The following is a 24934-nucleotide window of genomic DNA, read 5'->3' as shown; positions in this document are numbered from 1 at the left end:
CTAAGCAGGATATTCGGTTCAACATATTTTTGGAGGTTTTGAAACAAATCCATATCAACATACCATTGGTTGAAGCTTCGGAGCAAATGTCTAATTATGTGAAATTTATGAAAGATATATTGTTGAAGAAGTGCAAATTGGGAGAATTTGGGACTGTTGCTCCCATTGAAGGTTGCACAGTAATGTTGACAAAAAATTACCTCTAAAGTTGAAGGACCTATGGAGTTTCACCATCTCAAATTTAATTGAAAATCATTATGTTCGTAAGGCGTTATGTGATCTAGGAGCGAGTAGAAATCTAATGTCTATGTCTATTTTCAGGAAGCTAGGAATTGGAAAAGCAAGACCTAATACGGTTATGTTGCAACTGGCTGACCGATATTATGCGCATCTGGAAGGTAAAATTGAAGATTTGCTGTTAAGGGTAGATAAATTTATCTTTCCTGTGGATTTCTTTATTTTAGAATATGAAGCTGACCAAGATGTGCCAATTATTCTTGGAAGACATTTTCTTACTACAGGCAGAACTTTAGTTGATGTATAGAAAGGCGAGTTGACCGTAAGGGTAAATGATCAGTAGTTTACCTTCAACGTGTTTAATGCTTTGAAATGTGCTGCTGTTAATGATGAATGCCACACCGTTGGGGTAATAGAAATAGCAGTGGAGGAATTCACCAGATATTGCCACAACAATTCTGACAGTGACGAAGACTCACTTGAGCAAAGTGATACAGTAAGTCTTAAGGAAATCGGTGAATTTATGGCAGCCAAACAGATAGTGGATAGACCAGGGAAGAAGTTTGAATCCTTGGATTTATCAAATCGACCTTTCAATCCTTCAAAACCTTCTATAGAGGAACCTTCTACACTGTAATTAAAACCTTTGTCGCATCATTTGAAGTATGCATATTTGGGTGACAATAGTACTTTGTCGGTAGTAATTTCTGTAGAACTGACACCCGAGCAAGAGGCAAGGTTGTTAAAAGTTCTTCGGTGATTTTAGAAGGCATTAGGATGGACCCTGACTGATATAAAGGGAATTAGCTCCGCATTCTGCATGCATAAGATTTTGTTCAAATATTGCCTCGCAATTCCATTGAACAACAGTGAATTTGATCATGAAAGAAGTTGTCAAGAAAGATGTTATTAAGTGGCTTGATGCTGGCATCATTTACCCGGCTTCAGATAGCTCAAAGGTGAGTCCTATGTAATGTATGCCCAAGAAAGGAGGTGTCACACTAATATGTAATGACAACAGTGAGCTTATACCAACTCACACTATCATGGGATGAAGGGTATTTATGGATTACCATTATCTTAACAAGGCAATGAGGAAAGACCATTTTCCCTTACCATTCATTGATCAAATGTTGGATAGGTTAGCTGAGAAAGCTTTTTACTATTTTTTGGATGGTTATTCAGGATATAATTAGATTGTCGTAGCTCCTAATGACTAAGAGAAGAAAACTTTCACATGTCCATATGGTACTTTTTTATTCAGACTGATGCCAATCGGGTTATGTAATGCCCCGATAACTTTTCAATGTTGTATGATGGCCATATTCTTTGACATGGTGGAGAATTTTCTAGAAGTCTTTATGGACAATTTTTCTTTGTTCAGGAATGATTTTGAAGATTGTTTGAAAAATCTAAAATTGGTTCTGTGCCACTGTGAAGAAATGAATCTTATTTTAAATTGGGAGAAATGCCACTTCATGGTTCGTGAAGGAATTGTCCTGGGGCACAGGATATCACATAGAGGAATTGAAGTAGATAGAGCAAAAATGAAAGTGATAGAAAAACTGCCACCTCCCACCAATGAGAAGGGTATTAGAAGTTTTTTAGGTCATGTAGGTTTTTATAGAAGATTCATTAAGAATTTTTCGAAGATATCTAAACTGTTCTGCACTTTGTTGGAGAAAAATAGACCTTTCAATTTTGATGAATAGTGTTTGGTAGCCTTTGAAGAGTTAAAGAAAAAACTCAAAGCAACATCGGTTGTAGTAGCTCCTAATTGGAAACCACCTTTTGAACACATGTGTGATGCCAACGATTATGCTGTGCAAGCCATATTGGGGCAAAGGAAAGACAAAATGCTATGGGTAATATACTATGGTAGCAGAACTTTATCGAAAGCGTAACTTAACTACACCACCACGGAAAAAAAGTTATTGGATGTGGTTTTGGCATTTGATAAGTTTCATTTGTATCTAGTTGGTATAAAGGTCATAGTTTACATAGACCACTTTGCTATTAAGTATCTAATGAGCAAAAAAGATGCTAAGCCGAGCTTAAGGTGGATATTGTTACTGCAGGAGTTTGACTGAGAAATTAGAGATCGGAAAGGGACTGAGAATCAAGTGGCTGATCACTTGTCAAGGATAGAATCTGGAAGATAAGGTAGTCATGATACACTTATTAAAGAAGAATTTTTAGAAAGACAGTTGTTAGTTGTCACAACATTACCTTGGTATGCTGACATAGTGAACTATTTAGTGAGTGGTGTGTTGCCACCCGATCTCAACAGTCAGAGAAAACGAAAATTCCATCATGATGCCAAGCACTATTATTGGGATGAAACTTTCTTGGTTAAACATTGTGGTGATCAAATAATTAGGAAATGTGTCCCTGATGATGAAATACATAGCATTCTACAACATTTTCATTCAGCTCCTTATGGAGGACATTTCGGAGGGATAAGGACTGCTGCCAAAGTACTTCAATCAGGATTTTGTTGGCCAACTTTGTTCAAGGAGGCTCATGAATTCTATTAGTCATGAAACCGTTTTTAGAGAATAAGGAATCTATCTAGGAGACACAAAATGTCATTGCAAAGTATATTGGAGATTGAGTTGTTTAATGTATGGGGAATAGTCCACCGTTAGTGGGCAAGGTGTACATACTTTTAGCAGTAGACTATGTCCCTAAATGGGTCAACGTTGTTGCTCTTCCTATTAATGATGTAAGGTCAGTAATGAAGTTTTTACACAAGAATAATTTTACAAGATTTGGTACACCTAGAGCCATTATTAATGACGAGGGGTCTCATTTTGACTGCAAGCTAGTAGCCAATGCTTTGCACCGATATGGGGTGAAACATAAGGTTTCCATGACATATCACCTCCAAACAAACAGACAAGCTAAAATTTCGAATAGAGAAATTAAAAAAAAATTAAAAAAAGTGGTGAATTCTACTCGTAAAGACTAGTCTACTAGGTTGGATGAAGCTTTATAGGCGTATCGTATCGCAGAAAAAACTCCATTGGGGTTGTAACCTTTTAAGCTTGTCTATGGCAAGCCATGTCACCTTCTTGTTGAACTTAAGCACAAAGCATTTTGGGCTATTAAGAAGCTGATAATGGATTGGATCATTGCTGGACATAAAAGGTTGTTAGAATTGAATGAAATGGAGGAGTTCTGAGCTCAAGCATTTGAGAATGCTAAGCTATAAAATGAAAAGACCAAGTGTTTGCACGATAAAAGAATCATGCTACGAAAATTTGAACCTGAACAAATGGTGTTGTTATTTAACTCTAGGCTCAAATTGTTTCTAGGTACATTAAAGTCTCGCTGGTCAGGTTCTTTTGAAGTAGCCCAATTGTATCATTATGGGGTTGTTAATATCAAATACTTGAAAATGGGAGTCACTGTTAAGGTTAGTGGGCAACACTTAAAAACTATTGGGGTGCCCATGTGGATTGAGACAAGCACTCTATTGATCTCCGAGATGTTTGAGATAACAATTTCTTTCATCTGTCTTTTCTTTAATTGATTTACTTTAAATTTATTTTTAGTACTTATTTAATATTTCTGTTTTTATTTTTGAAAAATTTTCTATAAGTTTCAGAGGTAGAATAAAAAAAATGGGAACTTAGCAAGAGTTTGTCGTAGCATTGGGACGAACTAGGTAGTGGACAATGTGAGGTTGACCAGAAAGATAAGCCCAAGGGGAAAGATTTTTTTTTAGTTGGGCCAATTTTTTATTAGGCGAGCCCATAGAAGGGAAGTTAGACTTTTTGGGATTAGGTCACTTCACATTTTCCTTTATAAAGTCCTCTTAATTTTCTTCTTTCCTCCTCTACGTCACATAACTTCCCTAGCACGTTTCAATTTTGTTGAACTGTCATCACTATCCCTTTATTTTTCTCTCCCCAACTGTTCATGTCTCTTAAGTTCTCTTAAATTTTTCATTTTTATCATTTTTTTTCAATCTCTCATATATTTTATTCCACTACTCCAAGATTTCTTCCAGATTTCGCCCATGGCGCGCGTCAAAACTACTTCCAAAACCGCTGAACATCAAGGGCTGGTGTTGCTAAGCCAAAGACATTTTTTAACGCTGCTGTAGCCACGACATATAACAACAACATCGCGAAGTGTCCTTTCTATTTTGAGCAAGGTTTATTGTTTAAAGATGAACCACACATGGGATACGATGAATCTGTATCTTCAATAACAAGAAAAAAAATGAGTGGAGTATTTTTTGCTTCCACCCCGAAGATGTTTTAGGAAAAATTGTTCAAGATTTTTATTCCCATGTCAACTCTCCAGATTCCCCTTTTATCTATGCAAGAGGGACTTCCGTTCCTTTTGACGAAGACCATATTAATGTGCACTTTGGTCTTGCAGGTATATAGGACGAAAAGTCGCCGTTTGCTGAAAGTATTACTGCTGAGGTTTTAAATCAGGTATTGGAAGATATATGAATTGAGGGAACATGATGGACTATTTCTAGCCAGGAATGTGATACTGTCAGGAGGGCGTTGTTGAAGCCCATTGGAAAATTTTGGTATCATTTATAAGAAGCCAACTTATACTGTCTACGCATAATACCACTATTTCAAAAGAATGAATGCTTTTTGTTGCATTCCATTATAAAAGGGAGGAAGATTAATGTTGGGAGGATAATTTTTCAAGAAGTTCATAGGTGTGCTGAAAAGAATGCGGGTAGCTGAATTCCCGTCACAGATTACTGCCCTAGGTCGAATTGCCCAAGTTCCTCTTAATGCGGAGGAGGATATCACCCCTAACAAGGGTGGACTGGTAAGGACCATCTTTGCAAATATCCAAGGCACTGATGCCACTAGAGAAACTTAGCAGAGTCATGCCACCACATCCACTGCTGTGTATACTTCCACGACAGCACCTCTAGTTTCTCGTAGCTTTCTTGAACAACAAATAGTGCACTCCTTAAAGCAATTAGGGCAAAAGATGTCCCTTTTTGAAATCCAATAGTTTCATCTGGTTGAGGAGATGACATAGGCCCAACAACAGCAAGCTGAATATTGGGCTTATGTAAGGAGTAGGGAGTTGGCTCTAAGGAAATCCTTACAAAAGAATTTTATGTAGCCAATGCCAGAATTTCTTATCTTCTCAGGAACCTTGCTAAAATTTGTTAGTACTGTTGAGACACCCAGTCAAGATGCTGCTGAAATGACCAATCAACATGCTATTGTAGAGCCTAAGAAGACGACATCCCTAACTGTTGATGAGGATGAAGAAGGAGAAAAGAATGATACTACCACCACCAAAGGGAATGACCCTGTTCCACCTTTGCCACCAGCTCTTGTATCTACAAAGGACCGCGACATTGATCGTCTGATCGATGAGTTAACAGAGAATGACAAGGAGGGGGAAGAAATGACCTTTAAAAAGAAGAAATGTCGATACAAGGTTAGTGCTTGAAAATCCACTTGTCGGGCAGAATGAAGTATCTACAGGCTTGTCCAAGCCAGCTAAGTTTTTCTCTCTTTCATGCATCTTGCATTTAATTTATTTTACTATAGCATTTGTTAATTTTTTTTCTTTTGGTTTTTCTCTTATATATTTAGTCATGCATTGAGGACAATGCATCCTTTAGGTTTGGGGGTTTGTTGTGCATTTAGGCTGCATTTTATATTTTGTATGTATGATTGCTTTAGTATAATCATTTTAGTTCAGTTGAATTTGTTTTGCCATGACAATGTAACTAATACGTACTATTTGCCTATGAGGAGTAAATCTGTACTTATGATGTTCGATGATGAGCTTAGATTCTTCAATACACCTAGAACATGTGACAGTGGATTGGGTGAATTTAGTTTAGGATTGGTGGCTTGAAAATTAATTTCTAAAAATGAGATGTTCTATACTTAGTTTTTTTCGGGTTTTAGTGAGTATCTTCTAATGGACTTAGGGACTTTTGAAGCCAAATTCAGCCGTTTTGCCTTGGCAATATTAACTAAAGGATAGTAAGCACTCCAATGCTTAGAATTGCCGATTAGGTCAGCACCACTTTGTTTGCTCCATGGTGTTGTCGATTAGAAAGGTGAGTTTAACGAAGAGTTTGTAATAGAAAGTAAATAAATTTGGAGGTAGTTAAGGAGGTAGTTGTTTGCTCTATCCATCTTCTAAGTTAAAAGCCTTAACTGCAAGAGTGATTTATGTTTAAATTGTGACATGATTGAGTACTAGGTAATTCAGTGTATGCTTTAGTGTGATTATCAAGTCAAAGAATTTGTGACATGCTAAATCCCCTAATATACATATATTTTATTTTAAAAAATAATAAGCTTGTACATGTATGCTTAGAGCAAGAGTGACCTGAGTTTGGGAAACAAATGAACTGAGTAAGCTAGGAGAATTTGTTATTGCCATAGCATGTATGAAACCTAGAAAATCTTGTTTTTAGGGTGCAATTTTCTGCATTACCTTTATTAAATCAAACCTTTGAAACTTTAACAAGTTTTTAACAAGAGAATATGGTGAATAACTGATGTATACATTGGTATTTGAATGGATTGACAATACAAGTTGGGTACATACACTGGCAATACTGCTGTATACATGCATTCATGCACATTTTGCTTGAGGACAAGCACTAACTCAGGTTTGGGGGTGTGATAACTCTTGAAAAGAGTTATATTTCATGCCTTTAGACCTAGCTAAAAGTTTGTACAAGTTACACTTAGTGGACCAGTTTCAGCCCAACTCTGCTTGTACTAGAAAAAATCTTCCTAAAAAAGAGAAGATATTGTGGGTTGTTGGAGCTATTCTAGGAAGAAAAAGCCTATAAAAGCTTAGGGACGAAGCCCTAAGTGTAGAGATCCGAGGTAAAAATTGAGGGTAATAACTGAGTAAAGATGAAAAAGGGGAGACCGAAGGCAGTCCCTCTCAGCCATCATAGGACACTATGCTGCTGGATTGCAGATTAATTTGGCAACAACCATCTTCCTAAGTTCTTCCATTATTTCTTATTATGTTCTCCATGAATTAATTTGATCAAAACAATTTTGGGTGTTATTTCAAACTTGAAATCTAATCGTTGCTAAATCTCATAGGATTGAGATTCCATGATGGGAACTTTTATTTTCTTTAGTAGCTGAAACGTATATTCGACTTATTTTACTATTTCATTCAATTTTTTTATTTCCTAAGTGTATTTTTATATTCTCTAGACATAAATGAATGTGCAGTATGCCCATAAAATTGAATCTAGTTCTGAAAAGGTTGGATTAGTCAAACATTAAGTGAATGATATGAGCAAGTACTTGACAGATACTTGTAGTAGAATCTAGACATAGAGCAACAATCATATGGAATGAAGACAGAACAGTGCAGGGTACTATGATAAGGCCTGTAGACATAGGCCAGGTAACTTGAGACCTTGCTATCGAAAGAAGCAGGTCACTTTAGGTCTCTTTTGACCAGTACATTAATTACAATTATGCTGAGGCATTATTGAAAGTAAAGGCAGATTTTTAGTAGTCCCAACCTTCCAAATCAACATTTTAGACCTTCAATCCACTGCCTTAGCATATTTTCCATAGCATTCTTAGTTATTTATTTATTCGCTAGCATTTTATTCGCGTAATCATTCTCGTAATTGTCATTGCATTTTTATTCTTACTTTGCCTTAGAAATTTCTAATATTAGTCAGTATACATTTTGCACGCATCCTTATTATTTAATTTATCACTGCCTACACAACTCAGTTTTGCCATAAAATTAATTATTATCATAACGTGACAATTTCTATACCTAATTCGATCTCTGTGGAGACGATCTCACTTATCACTTTATTACTTGATTCGACGTGTATACTTGCACAATTCACACATCATATTCACATGCTACAACACTACGACCATGAATTCATGCAAACAACCTCCCTCGTGCTAACCAAAAACCCTAGTCCATGCTCAAAAATTGTATCATTTGTTCATTTCTTTTTCCTCTATTATGTTTTGCCAATCTGGTTTGCATTACACTTGCCTTACTAGAGGATACATAACATCATTCATGTATCCCAATTTGCCAGTTCAATACTCTTTGTAATGAAGGCAATGCCATGAATTCACTTCTTCTTTTTTTGACCATATGGTTCCTTTTCCAAAGTAAGGTGGGTAATAGCTCAACATAAACTAAGGCCTTTTCATTTCTTACATAGACATACAAAGCTAGACTTTTCACCGGATAGGCAAAGTTACCTTGAACCAAACATGTACAACACACACATGGGGTATGAAGGAACTCACCAGAAGATGCAGCAGAGACTAAACATCAAGTCCTTTAGCCTTATCTCGAGAGGTTTCAAGAGTTTCTTTAGCTATAACATAGATATTTAACTTATTAGATTATGTTTTATAGAAGAACTAAACAAGCTTTCAAGAACACTTAAATTAGGAAACCTGGAATCTAAAAGTTTCCTTCCCTTAATCTTTAGTCTATCCCTAAAGCATTAAACCCTAGGGTCCCATACATAATCATGAAAACAACTAGAGTTTCATCATTTTTTACTAGGTTTCACGACGGTGAAGTTAGTTGATTACAAAGAACTCTAATCCTTCGAGCAGGCCTTGGCTCTAACACTTTCCCAGAAAACACAGAGAGAATTGCTATAGAAAGTATAGAACTTGTTTAGAAATCTAAGGTTGGCTTTATATAGGTGCACACAAGAGGAACACTGAGCGGACAAGCTTATTTCCCTTCATTAAATTTCCTTCAATACCTGTGATTAATAGTTTGCTCTCTCATATTAAATGCATGTACTTCATTTTCAGAAACTTTGTCCAATCCTGGCTAGTCCTCATTAGGCCAACTAAATAGCTTAATTAGAGAATAATATAACAATATATTTATCGTTCCTATCAGACCAGGGGTTTAACAATAGGACTCACTATTTTCATCTATCTATTGGGGTGGCATATACTCTATCGAAGAGTCCGCCAAACCTCAAAGCTCACCTTAATTTGGGCTTCGCCTAAGGGCGCATTCGCAAACCTTAAGTACTTAACAAATGTCTAACCTTTTTGTTACTCAGGGGTCACACTATAAGCCTTAGTTCAATTAAAAAGACTCGAGTACTACACTTCGCCTGTCGGGATGTTACAATCTCTATCGTATACTCTTTTACATTATTTTCTCTTTTATTGAAGCCTATTTTTTTGTGGTTTTTTATCCTCTTCATAGGGATTTTTCCACGTAAATATTTGTATGCCCAATTTTCTGTTCTTTTCTTTTCTTGTTCATTTATGAGTCGATCCCAACAAATTGGTACTAGAGCTAAGTTCAGCTTCTACACATCAACCCATTCAAAGGTGGCAATAAGGTAAAATATCGAGAAGTTCTGCAGGATCACAAATTTTAGTTTGTGGAAAGTTTGGATGACATCAATTTTGGTTTAGTACAACCTTAAGAAGGTCGTTACAAAGCAAAAGCATGAGGATATGAATCAGTTAGAATAGGAAGAGCTTAACAAGAAGGCACTGTTAACAGAGATGAAACAAGGCTCGAAAAAGAAGGCATTGTGAAAAGACGTGTCAAGGTGGACATTTGTGGGGTGTGCCATGCATTTTCGGGAAAAACAGAGATGAAACAGAATTGATGTCACAACATGGAGGGGCACGACATCGTTAGGATACGACGGATGATGTCTCGACGAGGCGATATGCCATGTCATGACATGGTAACGTGTATTCCACTTAACTCGAGTTTCTTCTCCAAGTTAAACTCTGCTATCTTTTCCCAGTTGAACTCTGATTATTCTAGGGGTATTTTAGTCATATATTTGCATGAATTTTAGCCTATAAATAGCCCTTAGTAACCCTTGAATTTCCATCTTCGTCACATTAAGATTAATAGAGTTTTTGAGAGAGTTTTAAGGGAGCTTCGTGTTTTAGCCAGAGAACTTTGTTTTTATAAGATTCAGGGTTCTTTATTTTTGGTTATCTCCATATTGTACTCTTTCAAATTATTTTCTCATTTAATGAAGCCTACTTTGTTTGTTATCCTCTTCGGAGTGGGTTTTTTCACGTAAATATTTGTGTGCATTATTTTCTTTTTCTCTTTTTTGTTCTTACTCATATTGTATATGGGTCAATCCCCAACAACATGTGATGATTGATGAGTTTTATTGTAAAATTATGATATGTGATATTATAAGTGGAAGTTAGTCAAATGCAAGAATGAATTTTCTTAAATGTGTTAAATGTGTGTGAATGCATGTGATTAAGTATATTTGACTAATTGTATCACTTATTAATGCTATATTCATAACTTAATTCAATTACTCAAGTCACACACTTGGTAACAAGGTAAGTAAGCTCATTTTCATGGATTTTTATCAAGTAATTATGCTTAATGCTTTGTTGTTTTCTTGTGCACAAATTTTGAGTAAAGATTGTAAAGTTGACTCAACCCTTGGATCCCATCACAGTCTTGAGGCGTCAATTAGTATGAAATTAGATATATGTATATTTTTTTCAAAAATGTCATTTAGAAGGAAAAAATAGCTATCTGGATGGTGTCAAGGCTGTTTTAATTTGTGTAAAGTGTATTGATTGTATTTTGAGTTATCGATAGTCCATTTTATGTACTTGCCATGTCTAGACACCTAGGGGATGATTTGATATGATTTCTAAAATTTCTTGAAGCCTTTGAAAATGTTGGGGTTTTTTATGAGATTTTTATTAAATTATTCACGTAACCATATTATTAAAAGAAATTTTGTAGATGCTAAGATTAGATCATCGTGACATCACCTACCCATACCAGACATCAATTCGGGTAGGGGTATTACAAGTGGTACCTAAATTACTTTTTTGCTGAAGTTGGTTCCTTTATTAGTTTAACTTTCAAGTTTATTTCTAAAGAACAAATTTTAACCCACAAATTTTCACCTAAACTATATAACTTTTCCTTTTTCTTTTTCTTTCTTTCTTCTTCCTTTATAATGTCTACCCAATGTTGACAATACTCAAAATTCGTCCTCATGAGGTTGAGATGATGGCGATTAATTCTATTTTCGAATTTCAATGCCTGATTACTCTATTGTGATCGAAAAAGTTCTTTTATCGATCAAAACCAGTGTTTTCAAACAAGACTAAATGATTGGACCAATTGAATCAAAAACCAACTAGGGTATCGATTCGAATATAGGGGTTGAACTGATTGATTCATGAATCGATATAGACTAGTTGAATTGAGCTAAAAGAATTGGTTGATCCAATTTTCTCTATTTTTATGAAATATTAATAATTTATTTGATTGAGCTAAACGAATTGATCAAACTAGGTACTAGAGGCTTGATTGGTTCAACCATTGTTGTAAACACTCGGTTTACAGTGGTGTCGAAAAATGCGATTTCGGGACCTTGTTTACAGAAGCTGAGTCTATACATATTAAATAAGGATATTTGCAAAGTTAGGATGTAGATGAATTGAAATTTGATTAAGGGATTTAGCCGATAATCCCTGAAGATTTTTAATTAGCATAAGGCTTTGGGAGTTAAATAACAATTATTCAAAGGACCAAAATAGCAAACAAACCAAATTGAGATAGATGTTAGTGGGATGTGATGTTAGCTATCATTAGATTAAGTTAATTAAAGTTTAAGCCTAATTAATTACAATTAAGTTAATTAACTAAGTTTAATTAAAATAAACCTAAGTATATAAGCAAATTAAGTGGGAAAAAGGTGAAAAAATTTGTCATTTTCTTCCCAAAGGCCACTGAAACCATTTTAGAAGAAAAGAGAAAGCTTTCAATCTTTATTCAACATTTGACCGTTAATTGTAAGTAAGTCCCTAGCCATTTTTCATTGATTTTTATAGATTTGAGGTCATGGGAGCTTGGTTTAGCTAGTCCATGTACCAATTTCTGAAACTATTAAAGTTTTTGAAAGTTACCATCATTGAGAATTAGATGAAATTGGTGCATAATAGTTAGAAATTAAGCTTAGTATATGAAAAGGACAAATTGTAAAGTTTAATTGTTAGTTTTGTACATTAGGGACCAAATTGAATAAAATGAGAAAATGTCATGAAATGTTGGTAGGAATAGAAAATAGAAGGTCCCTAATGAGTTATGGTGAAATTGGATTTTAATTTGAAACCTTAAATTGAAAGTTATGTTTGTCCTAGTTTTAAGTACTAAATTGAATAAATTGTAAAATATGTGTAAATTGATCATTGTTTTGAATTGGCTTGAAATTGATTGTATAATATGTTTTTTGGTTATTCATAGCTAATGACGACACTGAACCTGTAACACCACTAACCCTTATCCGTCGCCGGAACAGGGTTACAGAGTATTATTGAACTTTACGGATTAAATACTAACGTTTCACAATATTTAATATACATATCAAGAACCAATAATAAAACACTCATATTGACCCTTATATAGGCCCTCGAGGCCCAATATACACCTTAGAAGTGAATCAGAACTACACTAGATACTTAGGGGATTTTTCTCAAAATCTCAAAAAAATTTCTTAGGAGAAGGGGATACACGCCTGTGTGGCCGGCCGTGTGGCTCACACAGCCAGGTGACACGCCTGTATCTTAGGTCGTGTGGGCATTCGATGTGAGACACACGACCGTGTTCCAACCCTTGTCTATACCCGTGTAACTCTTTGACTTGGGTCACAGGCCATCCACATGCCCGTGTTATAGGCCGTGTGAAGGGTGTAGGGGTCACATGGCCAAGCCACACGCCTATGTGCTAGGCCGTGTGTAAAAACCTGGGTATTCTATTTTAAAATTTCAAGGTGCAGGGGACACACAGCCAGAGCACATGCCCATGTGCCAGGCCGTGTTTCACACAAGGCTAAGACACACGCCCTTGTCTCTGCCTGTGTGGACGAAAATAGGTCATTTTATGACCTATTTTCTCACCCATTCTTGACTCCAACCTACGCATCTCAAATTTCATACATATAGGCCATAAAAAAATCTTCAAAACAACAAATCCTAACATTATTATGGTCATATTATCACATATACTCTAACAATATAAACTAGAACATAAATTAATTCACACATGCAACTACTATATTAACATGCTATACCAATTTATCCATTACCCATACCAACACTTATACCCAACATGACAAACCATACATATATAAGTTAATATGAAACATACCCAAAATGTAATTTTAATGTTTACACATCCATTTAAATACTTATACATGCCATATAAAACATAGGATGTTTAGCAAAATCTACTAGCAAGTTGGATAGTGTGATTCGATGCGTTGATCCAACCTCTCGACTACTCGAAAATTTACAAAGAACATTAAACAACACAAGTAAGCTAAATGTAGCTTAGTAAGTTTGTTGGCTTTAAACTTAAATCTTACCGAACATACTATAATGATGCATTTAACTAAATCGTTCATTACACATTTCCTGCCAATCACAACTTCAATTGATGATTTCACTTATTTCATTTCAAAATCGATAATATCATTAAGTTTCCCAATAATACTCCATATGTCACTTACCAGCCTTTGTCAAATTGGAGAACATCTTACGGATATGAGTACATCGTATACAGAAGCACAAAGGCTGCATAGAAGCACATAAGTGCTAAATGAAAACCCGTAAGGGTTAAACGAAAGCTCATTAGAGCTGAACGGAAACCTATAAGGGTTAAACTAAAACTCATATGAGTTAACTGAAGCTCATAAGAGCTAAACTAAAAGCAAACACGAAATTTGGGTAATTTGCCATCAATTCCTCCTTTGCAGAGAACGATTGTACTTAATCATGCGTTCCTTTCGCCTCGAACATTCAATTCAATTTTTATAACTTTAACAATAATTTTATTTTCAACAAATGATATGAATAATTACACAATACCAATCATCAATTTAACATTTAACATTAATGTTTAACCATACGAACTTATCTGGGTTAAATTTTAAGTTTGTAGTAGTTCAAGGATTATTCTGTTAATTTCCCTTTTTCTCGTTGATCTACCAGCTCTTGATCTAAAATATAAAATTATCCATGCATTAGCATATATTTCAGTTCAATTCACTTTACAATCAGAACCCTAAAAATTTTGAAATTACACAATTACCCCAACTTTTATAGTTTTTGCAATTTAGTCCCTTACCAATTAGTCTACCAAATGAACTAACTTTTCTTAGTTGACAATTTATCTAAGTATTCTAGGCTATCTTACAGCCTTTGATACATAAAAATTTAATAGCAAACCCTAAATCTTAAATTCTTCACAATTTAGTCTTAAAATCAATATCTATCAAATTCACTTTATAAAATCACCATATAACAAATTTAAAGCCCTAAATTCATATTAATTCATCATAAAAATCCAGCACTCATCAATGGTAACTTTCAAAATAACTCATAAAGTCAAAAACTAATGAAATAGATAATTGGACCTAGTTGTAAAAGTTTTAAAAACACAAAAATTTCAAGAAAAGAGCAAGAATTGAACTCACATGATATAAAAATATGAAAAAAAAGCTTTTGAGAGACTCTTCTATGGTGTTTTTGGCTGAAGATTGATGAAGAAATGTTTAGATTTTCAATTTAGTCATTGTTTTAATTTTTACCTTAATTCCCAAATGACCATTTTACCCTTAATTCATCCAATTTCAAGATTTTTCTCTGCACATGACGTTTCAGCCTTCTAATAAATGTCTAATTGCCTTTTTTGTCCTTCCTTATTCACCACTTAAGCTGTTTAATCACTATTTCTTTAATTAGCAAGTTTTGTACCTTTTTCAATTTAGTCATTCTTATTTAATTAACTATCAAAACGTTAAAATTTTCTAATGAAACTTCAATACTAACTTAATGACACTCTGTAAATATTTATAAAAATATTTACAGCTCAATTTATAAAATCGAGGTCTCGATACCTTGTTTTCAAAACCAATTAACTTAATAATTCCTTCTAAACTCAAATCATTATTTTACAAATCTTTCTAAAATAAAATTTAAATCATAGTTACTAAATAATAAAATTTTTTGAACTCAATCGTCAGATTTAGTGATCTCGAACCACTGTTTTTTAAACCATTAAAAATTGGGCTATTACAAAACCGTCAAGAAGGAAAGGAAAGCGAAAATCGTCGACGAGTGATGCGCAAAACCTTGGTTAATTCTTTTGTAATTCGGGATAGATTTAATTACTTATATATATATTAATTCCTTGATTGATCATTGAGGTAAGTATATGGTGATAGTATAAATTCTTTTGATTGAGTTTGGTGTGGGATATCGAAATATAAGACTAAAATGAAAAGAATGAAAAATAACATCGAATACTTAAATTATGTTATGTGAAATGGTAAATGGATAAAAATATGTTGTATGGTAAGTAGTACATGTGATTTTATGACGAATTGTATTATTGTTGGGATTTTGATCGAGTAATGATATATGTACTAAATTGCAAAGCGAAATTTGGTAAAATAATTTTTATGCAATAGAATAGTGTATAAGGTACGAAAATACATATGTGATCGAACACAGGGTATGATTATGTGAGTAAGAATGATTGCGTGCATGGAAATTCTTATATGTAAAATTGTTACCCATTTGAACTCAGCAAAAGATTATTATATGATTATGAGTATGTATTTTATGTCTACAAGCTTTGCACTTCGGTGCCTTAGAGTGGTGTAGTTTAAGCTATTATGAGCTACTTGGTTTGGTGTAGTTTACCTATGTATCCAAGACCATTTTACTAGGGTTATGTCAGATGTTATATTATAATTGGAATTAAAACACTTGAAAATGTAACGAAATAGATTGAAAATAGAATGTGGTACCGAAATGAATATGAATGAGTTGATAGATTCCAGAAAAGGGAATTGAATGGCTTCTAAATGGTTAAATAATGCAAAATGGAATTTGGATTGAATGTTATAATTTTGAGATTGGGAATGTCTAAATTATGAATTGGTAATGTTAGTTAAGGGGTTATAAGATAGGTTTTGGTTTATGTAATTGAATTTGATCCTTTATAATGTCATAATCGTTGAATTGGTTTACCACTTGATATAGGTACACATTCATGTGGAAATGGTTATGTAGTGTGTTTCAATATGAAGCATTCACCGCCACCTCGAAGTGTGAACGTCGAGACTAGAAATACTACAACAAAAAGATAGAAAATAAAGTGGTGTTTACAAGTACACGAGTCAAGCTATAATATAGTTGTTATAATGGAACACGAAAGTATTCCGATGATCGTACCCAAGGGAGACTGAATTAAACTAATAACTTCTACATTAACACTCAATTAAAATCATATTACGATACGCCAAGCAAAATAGTGTGCTGGGAAATAAAAGAAAAACAAGAAAACAAAATAAACAACTAGAAACACGCAAGTTATGAAAGCAGAAGATCAATTTGCTTTAGTGTTCATCATTAACCTAGTATTTAGGGTTTTAATTAATTAGCTAGTAATTAACCTAGTTATTACCTGTCAACCTCTAACTAAGTTAACTAGTAGGCAAGAACTACTTATCTTTCAACCTCATAGTTCAAATTGGGACAAACTGATAGATGCTCTGTGCACTTTTCTTTCGACCTCATCTACCTAGATAACTTTCTAGGGTCATTAATCCTAGAGTTTAATTACACTCAACCCAATCCAACTAATTCTAAAGTAAACCCTAAATCATTAGTTAATTAATCCCACATCTCCTCGTGAACCTTCATATGGTGTTCCTCATTATTCTAAATACAAAAACCCCTTAGTTAATTTCAGAGATTAAAATAAATATAAAAAACAACAAGAAGGGCATGTACCTAGGATTTACTCGTTCAAAGTCTATAAATGGTCAAATTGTGTTATAATTTTTTTAACATAATGTAATGACTAATGTTTATGCATAATTTGGTTGGTTGTAATTCATAAGTTGTTGAATTAGTTGTAAATGAATGTAGTATGCATGTTTTTAAGTCACCCAAACTTATAACAAGCTGATTTTTTTTTGAAGTAATAGTTTGTCACATCGTGACGACGTGCCCCTAATGTCGTGACAAGAAACAACTCAAGGTTTAGGTTATGACAACGTAGCCTAGAGGTCACTTTGTAACTTTGTAACTTTACAATTTGATCCATTTTGACCCCAAGTTAGTATAAGAGCTTCCATAAGCTCGTACAAGACCCATAAATGACTATGTATTATTAATACGCATGATTTACTTATAATTAAATGGATAATGACATTGGATTGAACATTATTGATTGTAGTTGCTTTGACAACAAACGTGGCACCTTGTAACTCAGACGTGGTGATTGGGTTGAGTAACGACGTGTTACATTTAGTGGTATTAGACCTATAAGTTTATCTAGAAGCTGATTATAAAATTTATTTGTTTTATATCTAAAATGTCTAAGGAATCGAGAGATAATGCGGGTGATTATAATTCCAGCACTAATCACTTTGCTACGGGTTAGAATTGAAATGGTATTGAGGCACCAGGTGGGAATCTAACCGGTCCTTGATAGAATAGGGCTGATAGACTTGTTAAGAAGGTTAAGATAGTGAGAATTTGCTCCGCACCATTGTGAAAGTTCTTCTGTAAGTGGCAAAAGATGCTTTGCAATTTGCACCGGTAGCCGCAGCTTAGCGGGCTCTAATAAAAGTGTTACATAAATATAGAGCGATTGAGTTTAGAGGTTTAAAAGCAGTGGATCCTTCGACAGGTAAGGCTGATCGAATCAGTGTTACTTGGCACGTGCTAGCTGATCGAATCACTTAAACTTTCTTCCAGTCCAAGTTCCAATAAAAATATGTCAGCGAGTTGTATTTGGAGGACCAAAAATAGGAATATATGATGCTGAGACTAGGTGATATGTTGATGGTCATTATGAATTGGAATTTTTGTGACTTAGCATGTATGCTTTAGAATTGATTTCATTTGAAGAAGAGAGTTGTAAACAGTTCCTCTAGGGATTGCATGCTGAGATTAGAGTTCAATTAGTATCGCATAAATTGAAAGAATTTTCCAATCTAAATGAACGTGTGAAGATGGTTGAGCAAGCCAATGGGCCTTGGTAAAAAGACCGAATCCTCTTGAGACTTCGAGAAAAGACCAGGGGCTTCTAGTTCAGATCCATTACCTAAGCGGGCTAAAGAGTCTCAGGGACCTTAGAGGTCGACTTCGAAGACTGTTAAATCTGAGTGAGGTTAGGATTGATAGCCATCTGTATTGATAGGCAGTATCAGAGGCCCTGTGGGGGATATAAAGGTACCAAATTTTGATTGTGAAAGAAGGCACTGTGGCGAGTGTTGGAAAAAGACGGGTTCGTGTTTCCATTGTGGATCCTTGGAGCATTTTGCTCGGGAATGCCCAAAGAATGACGATGCTTCTCTTGTTTCCACTTAGAGGTCTAATCCTACTATTAGTGGCCGGGGAAATCCTCATGATGGTTCTATTTCTAGGGGAAGTCAGAGGAAATGTTTTGATCAGACTATTCAATAATCAAAGGCTAGATCCCTAGCACGAGGCTACATTTTCTGTACCCCTAAAGAGGGTGATGTTACCAATGTCGTAGCATGTATTTTTCTTTTATATTCAACACCTATTTATGCCTTAATTGATCCTGGTTTTTCGCATTCTTATATCAACTCTAGTTTAACGAAATCGGGAAATCTAAAGTCTGAGTTGCCAAAAGTGGCAATGGTTTTTTTGAGTCCTTTGGAACAGATCGTGCTTGTTGATCAAGTATGTAGACGGTTTTTGTAGCACCCGTCACCCAACCCAATCATCGGGTTCGAGCTATGAAACCTTACATTCTTTTTCGGAGCTACCATAGTCAAACAGACAAAATATAATCATTTATACATGTAGTCAAGAGTTAATCACTTTCAAAATTATGTTAAACAATCAATTCCGAGTCCTAATTGAACTTACAAAAGATTTTGTCAACTCGAGAATAAAACATAACCAAATTAAAAAATTTAAAAGTTCAGGGCTGACATTGTGACATCATCTCTTCCACGTCGTGAAATCGCCAAAATAGTATGTCACGTCACGACCTGAGGCCACTTGACGTCGCGACATCACGTATTGTCGACCGACATTGCGACGAGGAAAAATGGTCATGGGGACGAGGACCCTACTTTTAGTAAAAATGAACCATTTAGTACCTATTTCAAAGTTTCCAACTAAACCTTTCAAAAGATACTCCTAAATACCATTACAAATTGACTCTAAATCTACCAAAACATATTATACGAGTTCAAACATACAATTTCAAATTTTTATCAAACATTTTGCACCTATTCATCAATTAGACTTAAACATTTCAATACTATTATAACCTAACAACCAGGTCATGTAATTATCAAACGTTACTAATTCCATATCATTTTGAAACATGCTATATCACCTTAGTTTCATACACATATGTTCATTTTATACTTTAATAGCTTATTGCCTTAACATGAACCAAATCATCTATTAACTAATACATTTCTCAAGTTTACCAAACAAACATACCATCTGAACTTCATTCCACCATGCCATTTTCCTATACATAATTTTATTTCACATTTTTTAGACAAATAATCAATCAACAATAACTTTTACATCCTGTACTATTTCCATATAACTAATATTTAGATGAACTTACAATTTAGTCTGTTTGAAAATACAAGTGTCGAATTCATTAATTCTACTTAGTTCAAATATATACACATATATACAAGTATAAATTCAAATACCATTCATACATAAAATAAAAATAAATTGGTAAGTTCCCTAATCAAAACAACAAAAAATTGAATCTTTAGGGACTAATCGACGATTTTGGCTTTTCCTCGATTACAATTGGTTTGATCCAATTCTTGATCTATTCAATTATTCCATTCAATTCATCAATACCAAACATTTATACATTATGCTATGACATGAATGAGCCTAAATAATCTCATTATTTGATACCCCCTAAAGTTTAACATTTTATTCAATTTAGTCCTTGAAATCGAAATAACCATTTCTTTCCATTTTGAGCCTCAATTTAAAAACCAACTTCAATTACATCCTTTGGAGAACCTCTAATATCTATTTATACCAAAATTTCACAAAAAATGCATTTTATTCACTTTATTCCTTATGTGCACAACTAATAATTAGACTTTACAAATTAGTACTTTTTCATGATCTAAGCTTAAAATTTATCAATTTAACATCAAATTATTCAAGAAATCAACAATTGAAACTTTCAAAAACTTTAACAGTTTTATAAATTGGTACATAGGCTATCTAAATCAAGCTCTCATAACCTCAAAAACATACAAATTACAAGTAAATGACTTGATTTGCTTACCAATTGAAGGAAAAAAATACTTGAGCTTCAAAATGGTTTTTCTTTTTTGATTAGGTTGATAGATGGAGAAGATGAGTGAAATCCACTAACTTAAGCTTATAGAATATGATTAAGTTCCTAATTACGTAGATTAATTAACTTAATTTTGTTTAATTAGTTTAATTTACCATTAATTAACAACAGTGGAATCTCCCATCATCATCCACCAACACATATTCCAAAATGGTTAAATTGCCATTTGGACCTCTGGTTAATTACAATTCAAGTCCCTAAGTCTTTGGCAAATTAAAAACCTATAACGATTGGACTTTTACAATTGAGTCCTTGTCCCTAAATAAACTATTAATTCAACAAAATTACTGGACCAAGCTTAAATATACTTCTATACCAACTCCGTAAATATTTATATTTAATATTTTTGGACTCAGTTTAAGGAATGGGGTTTCAAAATTGCCTTTTTTGGCACCACTGGAAATCAAGTTGTTGTAGTGTCCATTGAAATCCAAAATATATCATTTCCTGTTGATTTGTTGATTATTTCATTTGGTGATTTTAATGTGATTCTGGGAATGAACTGGTTAACAGAGCATGGTGTAGTTCTGGCTACCATAAAAAGAAGTTTTCTATCCAGAGTTAGAGAGGTGAGATAGTGAAAGTGAGTGGCATCAGATCGACTAGCTCAACTTGTATCATTTCACCAGTTTGAGCTAATAAGCTCCTAAGTCGACGTTATGAAGCATTTCTAGCCTATATTATTAAACCAAACTGGGTATAGCTATCAAATAAGCAAGATTCGAACAATATGGGAGTTCCCATATGTATTTCTTGAAGAATTACTAGGATTGCCTCCTGATCGCGAGGTTGAATTTGCAATTGAATTTTAACTGGGTATAGCTCCTATGTCAAATGCTCCGTACCGTATGACGCCAACTGAGTTAAAAGAGCTACAAATTCAATTACAAGATCTTCTGGACCACGACTTTATACGTCCTAGTATATTGTAACACCCTATATCTGACCCGATCGCTGGGTTCAGGTAACAAATGTCACAATTTAAACCGTATTACTTAACAGTCTTCCTAGATTGATTTAATTACAACTTAAACAACGCCAATTTTTAAACTCAATGTAAGCCAACAACTTTATTCTAACTTTTTAGACGACAACCTTATTCAAAATTTAAACTTCAACTTAATTTCTCTATTATACAATTAATAGAATGTTTACAATTGTTCTGCCCTACTAGGCCTGTATATTTATAATTACAATGACCTAGAACTTAATGTTTTGATTAAATTGCACTCATTTATATCCCGAGGCACAGCGTCTAAAAGGTGACCCTTTATATACATGGTACAACTACTACGCCATGTAGGTGGACTTGGCGGTGTCCGACTTGATCCCTCCATGATCCTTGAATCATTCTTTAATCTTGTAATTAAGGCAGTATAAAAGTAAGCCCAGATGAACTTAATGAGGTTCTATACAACAATACTCATAGAAAACTCTTAATTTGATAGGTTAATAAGAATTTATGTACAGAGATAAAACTCCTTGAGTGACTTAGAAGATTTCGCAGGTTAGACATGGCTTTGCTGACACCTTTACGTGTTCTGAACTAACAACTGACGGACATGTCAACTAGTGTAGTCGTAATTGTACTATCCCAAACACCCATTTTATGGGACTTGACCCTGTCTGGCTTCAACTCAAACATCCACGTTTGCCTTCATAATTTGACTCATCAAAGAGTAACCATATATGTGAATACCTATATTGAAAATCGCTATTGACGAACTATCAAATGACTTACCATAATTGTTGGTCTTTTTCCTTGTTCCCCTCATTCCACACTGAACTCAACTTAAATTTGTTGGTCTATTCCCAACAATGAATTTCATATGACATATCCTACACATGAATATCTCCTTAAAGGAAGAACCATTTACTAATGCCTTTTATTGATGGCCTTGGATATGGAACATTAGTGGTGGATTGGCACCCTCTTTCTTGGCAGACTTATACCTACTAGATAGTCCCATAGGACTTCCCCATTTTAGTCTATTCTACCAAGATGCTCCCAATATCAAATAGTCTCCCCCATGAACTATTTCATCCTTAAATTGTCCTTGACAGACTTTTACCTTCGTTAGTCCCATGTGGGCTACCCCGTGCTAGAAATTCCTGACGGACATCTTCTTTCTTTGTAAATCCCTGGCGGACTTTATCGATCATTCAGCTTTAGGCTGATATTCACTTCTATGTAGTCCTTTGGAGGACTACCCACTTTTCTGGCTACCTCTTTATCGATCACCATTTAGGATTTCACATACAATAGCCCATTCTGTATTTTCTTAGCCAATGTTTGTTTTACATCGACTTAGGTGAACTCTTAATGGCAAATACAAGATTTAGGTTGAAGGAATTTCTCCTTCCTCTCACATATACCTGCGTTAAGACGTTTCTATCAGTTCCACTAACTGTTGCATTTTGGCAGATCATCTTATTCTCTCATTTTTCTGCGTTCTCAGATGCGCCATTATCATTTTTTCATGCTACTCATCGTGCAAATCATACAATGACTTCCCCTTTTATGTTCTGGTGGGCTTCTTAGTTCAATGTCTTGGCAGACTACATATATTGCCATAGCCCAACTATAGTCTTACACTATATGATGCCATGTTTACTATCATGTCAGAATTCATATGTTTCCATAACCCAGCTATGGTCTTACACTATATGATGACATGTTTACTGTCCTGGCGGACTTCATATGTTGCCATAGCCTAACTATGGTCTTATAGTCTTATAGGCTTAAAGCCTCTAATCGGTGCCATGACTCAATGGACCTTTGATTCTAAAGAATTAGTAAACCTCTTCTGAGGTGTCTCCTCGAAGTACCAATCGATAACCGTCATCACAGTTTCACTCTATAGATTTGATAGACCATTGTCCCGGTGTCGCACTAGCCATCCAATAGATAACCATTCAAAGATGCCACCAAACTCCCTTGAGTCCCATAACAATCCATCTATTCCCCTATTATGCCAATTTTTCTTATCTTCATATACCCCGTCAAGGTAATTTCCTCTGTACTCCGCATATATCATAATCATGTATTTGACGGAAATCAAATTACTTATTATATAACATATAGGATGCCACTTATTTAAACGTCATATCATAAGCATTTGATATTCAACAATCATACTTACACAGTGTTATGCATTCACAACATACTCATTCACTATTATCATACACAACAATGGATTCAAACAACTTAGAATAGACACAACGCAAATAATTTAAGCAACACATTTTCATCAACCACTTAAAGGTAAAGTACAGAAACTAACCTTACATCCTTTGTCCTCATCACATCCTCCTTTATCCTGACAGCTAAGCATGAAAATCATATATGTATTTCGGTTAGACCAAAGGTATTCCAACCTCAAAACCTCGAATCCAATATTGTACCGAACCTTTTAAAAAATTCTTACTTCTCTTTCCTCTAGATCACGAGTATAGAGAAACTTAGGAGCTTACCAGCTTACTGAATTCTCTTCTTTCCAGACTTGAGTCTCACATTCATAGCCCTGTGCAGATCTTCCATAACATCCTCTTCTTCAGAGCAACAGAAGAAGACATTTCAGACAAGAAGAAAATTATAAGCCGATTGAGAAGAATTCCTTTCACACACACACAAACATATATCCTAAATTTTTACGGTCTCCATAGTCTACAGTAGCCATCCATCGGTAATCATTGTGTCTTCCTCTATGGAACCAACCAATTGTATCTTAACCAAACCACAATTGAAAACCAACTTTTTCACAATCTATCCACTTAAATTTCTAAATTTTTTGGGAGAGTCTGTCAACTTAGTATTTTAGTTAATTAACTCCCAAGTCTCCTATAAATTTGGGTTTGTGAAGAAACACGAGAGTGACATATATTGCCCTAGGGAGATCTAGTATTGTTTGTTAAGAAGAAAAATGAGTCGATGCAGTTTTAAATTGATTATTGATAGTTGAATAAGTTGAAAATTAAGAAACGGTATCCGTTGTCGCGTATCGACGATTTATTTGATCAATTGAAAGGTGGATCAATCTTCTACAAGATTGGTTTGAGATTGGGATATTATTAGTTGAAAGTGAAAGACAGTGACGTACCAAAAATAATGTTTCCTATGCGGTGTGGTCATATAAATTTTTTGTGATGCCATTTGGGCTGACAAATGCACTTGTGACGTTCATGGATCTCATGAATCGTATTTTCTAGCCCTATCTGGATTAGTTCATGGTGGTATTTATCGATGATATCCTAATATACTCTAAATCAG

The sequence above is a fragment of the Gossypium hirsutum genome, chromosome D02 (genome assembly GCF_007990345.1).
Source record: "Gossypium hirsutum isolate 1008001.06 chromosome D02, Gossypium_hirsutum_v2.1, whole genome shotgun sequence".
Taxonomy (NCBI): domain Eukaryota; kingdom Viridiplantae; phylum Streptophyta; class Magnoliopsida; order Malvales; family Malvaceae; genus Gossypium; species Gossypium hirsutum.
This window is presented reverse-complemented; position numbering follows the sequence as displayed.